The sequence below is a fragment of the Mycteria americana genome, chromosome 8 (assembly GCF_035582795.1).
Source record: "Mycteria americana isolate JAX WOST 10 ecotype Jacksonville Zoo and Gardens chromosome 8, USCA_MyAme_1.0, whole genome shotgun sequence".
NCBI lineage: Eukaryota > Metazoa > Chordata > Aves > Ciconiiformes > Ciconiidae > Mycteria > Mycteria americana.
The window spans coordinates 19,070,558-19,079,221 of record NC_134372.1 but is presented as its reverse complement, the minus strand read 5'-3'; positions in this window follow the sequence as shown (position 1 = coordinate 19,079,221).

Genomic DNA, 8,664 nt, shown 5'->3' with positions numbered 1-8,664 from the left:
TCACCTGTTAATCAAGGGAGTGCAAAAAACTTTCCATAGCTGATGTGCATACATATAAACTTACATGGTGTCATGATTTAACCCCAGCCAGCAGCTAAGCCCCACGCAGCTGCTCGCTCACTGCCTGCCCCCTGGTGGGATGGGGGAAAGAATCAAAACAGTAAAAGTGACAAAACTCACGGGCTGAGATAAAGACAGTTTAATAGGGAAAGCAAAAGCCACATGCACAAACAAAGCAAAGCACGGAATTCATTCACTCCTTCCTATCAGCAGGCAGGTGTTCAGCCATCTCCAGGAAAACAGGGCTCCATCATGCGTAATGGTTACTGGGGAAGACAAATGCCATCACTCCAAACATCCCCCCTTCCTTCTTCTTCCCCCAGCTTTATATGCTGAGCATGACATCATATGGTATGGAATATCCCTTTGATCAGCTGGGGTCAGCTGTCCCAGCCATTTCCCCTCCCAACTTCTTGTGCACCCCCAGCCTACTTGCTGGTGGGGTGAGAAGCAGCAAAGGCCTTGACTCTGTGTCAGCACTGCTCAGCAACAACTAAAACATCCCTGTATTATCAACACTGTTTCCAGCACAAATCCAAAACATAGCCCCATACTAGCTACTATGAAGAAAATTAACTCTATCCCAGCCAAAACCAGCACACATAGCCAACCTTTAACAAGACTTTGCACAAACATTCAAGCAGTCTGGATTAATCAGACTGGACAATACATAAGAAATTCAGTAAGAGTGATCTTGCAGGTGTAAGAGTAGGCATGTCTACAGCAGGGAAGAAATACAGCCCTTCAACTCATGGCCACACCAGCCAGAAGAGCAAAAACTACAATCAGAAGGCAGTTATAGCTGCACGATTGTGACACAGGGGATATGGACTCCCACTCCCTATCAGGCATTAATAGCCTATGCTTGACTGCCAGCTAAAGTAGCTATATAGCTTCTCAACTAGAGTTGCACCACAAGCATACAGCTTGCATGCACCCAGCTGCATAGGATACATGCTTGATCTCTGTCATCTTGCTCCTGTGTGCTGTTTATACATCTTACACAGCAAGGAACCAGATTCATACAACCCCTTACTTACATTCCCTCCTATCTACAGGAGAACTCGTTCAGCTCCCCAACACCATTATAATCAGAGCAAATTCTAGAAAGGAGAGAAAGCATCCAACAGTCCCCCACACACTTCATAACAGCATCAGGGAACTTATCCTCAAGTTCACCCTCCAGAAACTACCAATATTAGGAAGTCATTCATTTTCAAGACCATCCTAAAGTAACAGGACAACCTAAACAAGAGCACTGAGCAGCCCATGTCTTCACATAACTATAATTAGAGCAATCCAGACATTCATCATCCCCACTTATGTACTATGTCAAGCCTCTGACTGATGCAATGAAGAATGAAAAGCAGAAATTTCTGCTTGAAAGCAAAAGTTTTACTAGAAAGGAAATATTACCTTATCTGAGGAGACACCTCTCTGCCCATTGAAATTTTCAGTGACAAATAACTCAGCAGAGTCATGAGCTGAGCTTAAATACAGCCCCAGACCATGGGCAGGGTGTGGGTGGAGGTGCCAGGTGAAGCTAATCAGGGCCATTAGGGCCTATTAGTGTCCTCAGGACCCTGGTACACAGGAACACAATATATGGACAAATACTCTTGAGTGACCCAAGGACAGAATTTCTCTGAGAACTGGGTGAAAAGTAGAGCTAATTCTTTCATATTGACATACAAGAGAGACTTCTGCAGGCAGAGCAGGTGCTTGCAGTCTCCTGGTATACACTCATTACTTCTGCATCCAGACATGCTGTATCATGAGGAAGATTAATTTGTGAGTGACACAATGGCTTGGAAAATCTATTAGCTTATAAATACTGTTTGAGATCAGCAGCTCCCTGTGCGGAAGACTGCAAATACGGGGCTTGCTTGCCTTCTCTTTAACTTCTGTGCTAGGCAGGCAGTCCAAATGCAGTAGCATGGGGTGACAGTAGAAGACAATCAAATCTAGATGACATAACCAGAGAGAAGGTCCTTGGATGAAGAGTTGCTACCGTTGAAGGCAAACCAGCTTCTCATGTCTGAACTCCTGCACGTATGCCAGAAATCACATCTGAATGTGAGACTTTTGTAATCACCAGAACTTCATCAGAATCCAATGTGGTGAGCAGAAGTGCCTAGTAGGATAGTATATGGACACTAAGAAAGAAACTCTGTTCCCAGAATCTAAGATCAGTGACAAACTGTGCCTTTCTATAGCAAAAAAAAAAACCCAAACCCAAACCAAACCCACGTAAAAGACAAATAAGTATAATAAAGAGCAGTTCTATTTCTTCAGAGACTTGATATCATATATGCAGTTCACACAAACATCCAGGAGCTTAATGCAGAATCTTCTTTATTGAACCTGAATAACTTAAAAGTGATATGGGATGAAAAACAAGTGGGAGTTTTGTGGAATAGTTAAAAATAGACAGTTGTAGGAAACTTTAAACACTTACTGCTAAGTGCTAAGTAGCAGACAGTTCAGACACTTCAGTGTCTGCCTTCAGCTTTCTTTCAGTGTCACAGCTTGTTATTTATGTCACATATAATAAAGCTACCTGAAACTAATGTCTACATTCTGCAACATATTAAACTATATGGAGGATAACAGTCAAAAAGTGAGAAGCACATAAAAGAATGCTCAACTTTCTCTGGGAAATAGGATTTTAGTTCTGTAAGTTTAAATCCTAATCAAGAAGTAGTGCATGCCCCATCAGCCAGAACAAGATGGTGAAATGAGATTAACTACACAGTAAAAATGAAAAGGGTTCCCATTTTTTTCTGGACGATCCACTTTGGCCATGTTATAATTTAATGTACAGTCTGAACTGGCATTGCTGCCAAAAGAAACAGCCCAGACTTTCCTGCAGATCCTGCGCCAAAAATTTTTCTTCCTATGCTATACTTCCTACTCTGTGCAGGCATAACCACTTGCATAATCATACAGCAAAGCCATATCAGGGAAGAGCTACAGCCTGAAACCAACCATTTCATCATTATTTTTTGTTAGATTAGCTAACGCAGCCAAATCCCTGATCCTTTTTCCTCATGTGGTCATGATAATGCTTATGCTGGCACAAGCAGAAACAGCACAAATACAGAGCCCAGAGGCTCTGGGAAAGGACCACATCTTGCAGTTGCAGCACCAGCTAATGCTGTCTTGTGAAAGACAAACTATGTGTGAAAGTTCAGCAGTCACGGGTCTTCCTTCTGAGGTTTTGAGCTTTACACCACTGTAGCCAATGAAGGAAGCACAAATCACATCCCTGCACTGCTTTTGGCAATGGACACTCCTGTCCCTTGTGACAGAATGTATTGTATCACTTATCAACAGGCAGCACGGTGAGATCCTACTCTGACACTGCTGTTTAATCTACATCTTGGATGAGAGACCTAACTGATTAGGACTGCCCCAACTGAACAATTAGTTTTGATCTGTGCTGACCCTCCTTCATAATGAGCCAGAGGACTAAAAAGAAAGGTTTCTAAGTCCACTCCTAGTACTATACACGTATACAGGTTAAAATATATGCAAAATGCTTGTTTATGAGAAAAAAGTATCTCTTATTATGAACATACTTTATTTTGAACACAAGGTGACACTGAAAATTTGGAAAGCATGGAGTGTTCGAGAATTCAGCTCCTTGGAAACTCTGAGCCAGTCATAGAGAGGAATATAAATATTGAAAACAGAACTAACACTAAAACCAAAACTATACCCAAGACTATGTTGGTTAGCAGCAGCTCTTTTTTTCTCCCAGACATCTGTGCCTCCAGATCATGCTGGTTTAGCTGCATCTAAACTACTGGTTCAGAAGCCCCCAGGAAATCTGTAGAGGAGGAAATGTTGTGGCATTCATGGGATGGTGTCTTCTCTGCCTGCAAGAAAAAATGTGTGCTGCAAGGATGAGAATGCTAAGTATTTCTTCTGAGTCCCAGCTTCTTGCTTTGTCTGCTAGGAACACTGCAGGAATAAAGGAAAGTGCCAATAGCACCACTGGGTTGCAAGTGTAACTAAGAAGCTGAAATATCATTATTTTCATCAAAATGTAACATATTATTTTCTGATCTGGAATGAAATTCACTCTCGAAAACTTTCAGGATTGACAAAAACATTTCCCATGAAGGTCTGAAATGAACACATATCAGCATATAAGCTGTTCAAGCTTTTTTCTTTTTCTCAGCATTGCAAAATCACTAGTGGTTTTCTTATTGTTCAGTAAGCTGTTTAAATATTTAGAGAATTTGAAATATACTAGGATTGGAATCCAATTCTGAGTTTGTGTATAGACAGGATGGTCTGCAATTGCAACATTCACTCCAGATATTGACTTTGAATTTAACAGCAATTGTTTTCTTCTTTATTGGATTGTCAAGCCTTCCTTGTGATGGGTACAATGACAGAATTTGATGTTAACCAGTACAGATCTGAGCTGAAAGCAGTGTAAACTCTGCAAGTTGTATAAAGTTAGCTTTGTTTAGTTTAAGAAAAAACCTGCTTGTCTGAATAAAAAGAGGTCACTTACAATCTGAATGTCAGAGCCAATAAGCTGTTTATTGGTGTCAGTAGTTCATTTGATAAAAATAACAAAATGGGCTGAGTTAGAATAATCATCATATATTTAGCTGTCAGAGTAGTTGGATAAAATGGAAATACTGCTGTTTAAAAAACTGATTAAATAAAAATCATATTTTTTGTTATTGTTCAGTCGTCTTTGCTGAAAGAGAACAGGTTTTTTTGTTTGTTTGTTTGTTTTTAACTAAACACGTAGCAAAAACAAAAAGGCAAAGCAAACTGAAAGCTTACTAGTGAAGCACCGAATGGCAGTACCTCGAGCTTCGGCGCCATCTAGGGATAACAGCTCCTGCGGACACTGATTTCCAGTACCAAAGCTGAGCACGGCAGACCAGCCCTTGTCATGGTTTGCACAAATGTCTTCTCTTGCATTTGCACTCCTGGAAGCTCCTTTCAAAGCCATACTCTCAACCAAAAAAAAATCAAAAGCAGCTATGTCTTACATGTATTTTACCCAACTGCAGTGAAAGCTTCTCCTTCTTGCAGTTTAAGATCACTTTTAACTTCAAAAGCAGTGTTTGTGATATTGAGAGTACTGACGTGGGTTCCTAGGGCCTGCATGGCAGTCCTGGGGTTGCTCATCCTCACGGGATGAGAGGGCTCAGCCTGAATGAAGAACACTGCTCAGTCAGCATCCAGTTAACAAGCTGTATGCAACTTTGGATACACTGCATAATTACAGAGCCATATATAACCATTACCAGCTGCTGTTTCATAGTGAAGAAATTAAATAATGTTAAATACTCCCCAGTAGCTACCTTTAGCACTGTGCAAGAGGCAGTATTAGCCCACTCACAAACACTGACAAAGGGTTTAAAACAACAGATTTCTTTCAGGGAAAGGAGAAACCACACCCAAGAAAAAGCAATCTGGTAAATCCAAGAGTAGGCAAAACTATCATCCTTTAGGGCATACTTTAGTGCCAGTCCTGAACGCAGCCTTTTTCTCTATCCTTCTGAGTAGCTGCAGAGATGGACACTTTTCATTTGTCTCATCACCGATGGCTACTGCTTGGTACCACCATCTCCACACTGCTGATCATGTCACAGCACCTTCCGCCCTACTTCAGCTCTTCAGAGGGAAACTGGGGCATTCAGGACCCAAGACACAGAAAGGAAACATCCCTAGTTGGATTCACTTTTGTCCTTTTTTCTTCCTTTCCCAGCATTTATCACTTTGTTCAGGGATTCTTTTGTTCACCTCTTTTGACTACAACATTGATAAAAATAATTTGAACCTGATCAGCTCTCCTTATATTTAGATCTAAATATCAGGCTTTTACTCACCATAACAGCAACATTTAGCCTTGTTTTAATTTTCCTTTTTAAGAAAACCCAAAATGCTCAAAGCAATTGCCACTGGGTGAGGTCTGGCTGTAGCGCTGGCAGCTTCCCACAGCACAGCATGGCACAGCCCAATTCTGCAGTGGTGCAGAGGAGACAGGAGTGTCAGGGATCGGGTGAGAGCTAGAGCAGAAGCTGTTACAGCAAAAGGGAGCTGCACCGGTGGAAGAGGGCCTTGAGGGGAACTGGAGCCCTGCAGAGTCAAGGTCTTGGCAACTGCCCCCTTGGCAGCAGTTGTGTCTGGAGCTGGTGGGAGGAAACCTGTGCTTTTTGATAGCACAGGTGGAAAGGGTCTGAGCAGTTACCCCAGACTAAATGGAATATTTCTGATTTTTAACTTAAATAACTCCAATGTTGCTGTCCAACTTGCATCTTCAATTACAAAACCTGTGTGTTCGCTGGTAGAGTTCTCTACCTGGAATACACTGTGCTAAAAATGGAATATCATATCCAAAACTGAACATCCTTTCCAGTTGTCCTTTTGGCCCATTTAGTTTCCTTCTGAGTCACAGCACAGCTGGCATTGTTTGGCAGTTTATGAATTGAGCTGTTGAATTGCACTGAGCAGTCCAAATACCGGGCAGGAGAGTTCTTCAATCTGCAATACCTACTTTTCAAGCTTGCAGATTGCTTTTGTTGTTAGCAGAGCCTTTCACAGGTCACGAGAACAACTGATTGCTATCACCTGAAGTCACTAAGTTTGTCTCCTTTTTCCTTCTCTTATCTCCAACTTCCCTTTCCCAGACTAAGCAAAACATTTTTCTGTCTTTCCTCAGTAGACATCCTTTCTAAGGTTGGCTAGGTGTTCTCCTCTGTCTTTGTTTGCAGTGTCTCTGGACAAACTAGACACGTTATGCCACTTATGGCCCTAACAGAATGGAACAAAATATGTCCCTGAAAAAAACAGTACTCTTGCTAGAATACCTCTAACTACTTGCCTTTTTTTTTACAGCACCTTAATGGGTATTTGACTCTCTCTGTTTTCTGAATAGAGTTCAGCTGCACTCTAGTGGCTGTATTCTAAGATTTCAGGCATTTTGGATTTGCCTAAACTCTGTATTTCCACCAACTCAACGTAACACAATTCACTAGCAATGGAAAATATGCTTCTTCAAATATGCACGGTTTTTTTCCATCCAGGAAAATCATTGCTGAGGGTTGAGTTCAGAAAGGGTACGCAGAATATTTTTTTTGTGTGTGTGTGAAATTGGATTAGAAGCCAGTATCTCAGACATAGTTTTATTCAAATCATATATTTCACATGCAGGTAGGTTGGTTAGCATCTACCTCGACTGCTCGTCCCATTGAAGCGCCATATATATAACTCAAGTACCAAATTTGTACAGTATCAGCAATTCAGTATCCATCCCTGTTCTTGAAAATAGCCGTCGTTAGTGTTTGGTGTCGGTCTGTGACTTAACCACTAGGTGGTGAGGAAAACTCGTACTTCCATTCCTACAAAAGTGCTTTTTTAGGTTGCCAAAGACTCAGTTTTGGATCTTGTATTAATGCACAGACGTTGCAAAGTCAAGGTTAACACTTGACTACAAGGATTAAGGAAGTAATGGATAAGGACATTTGAGAAGTAGAAAGTGTGGCTCAGTGACTATTAAAGACAGCAAGGAATATATAACAATACTGTGGTGATTTTTAAAGGGTATAAAAATGAAAGCATTTTTTTTCCATGTCTTATAGATAGGTATACATCTTGGGAATAAGGCATACAATGTTAAAAGAGGAAATATAGGCTGGCAATTGTCTTAATATAAATAAAAGGATTATCCTAGGATATCCTAGGATAAAAGGAAGAAAGTGCCCAAGTCTTTTAAAATCAAAATTGGTCAGGGCAAAAAAACCCCTTGTCATAAAGATCCACTTTGCTTTGGGACTGAGATGAACATGAAGGCTAAATTCTTATGAAGTTTAAAATTTTTTTTGCTTTGCTCTAGGAAAGTTGACATGTAAACTGAGTTATTCTAGAAAAATAAGCTATTCTGAAAGCTGTTCAAAGTAAGCCCTTGACTCGACTTAAAAACAGGGTGCTGCAAGACAGAACACCACCAGAAAGAGGTGAGAGAAAATGGAATATATTGAGGCTTTTTGAAGGCAGCAGAATGTGGGCAGTGTGAATTTCCCTCCTGCGGTGCCTGAAATGGTTAGACTCTCACATTTTCAAAGATCAGTCATCAGACCATCACTACATGTGAAAGAACTGTACCATTGGCAGCTGTTATTTGAAGAGACACATTTATTATGTGAAGGTTGTATCACTGCAGGCATCAGCTATAAAAGACCTAATTCTTTAAAAAGAGGAAAAAAAGGTCACAATGGAAAAGGTATGCACGTGATAATAGTTGTAATGTCAATGTTTCTCAGCATTTGAAAATCTAAGAGCTTAAAACCCATTTCATGGAAGACGGCCAACTGAAGTATATAGCAAATGATATTATGGAACAGATGTATTTATGCTGCCTACTTATTGTGTCTTCATTTCTTGCAATATAAGATTGAACTACTAAGATTCAAAGCATGTGAACCAGCAGACGGTTAGGATTGTCACCTCTGAAATGTATTTAGTTATCAACCAAATTTCTGCATGTAGCCTGTCAAACTTGACATTCTTCCCCAGGAACTCTCTGTGGCCCTGTCTGTTGGCTGCAGTTCATTTAACAACCCTAATGCT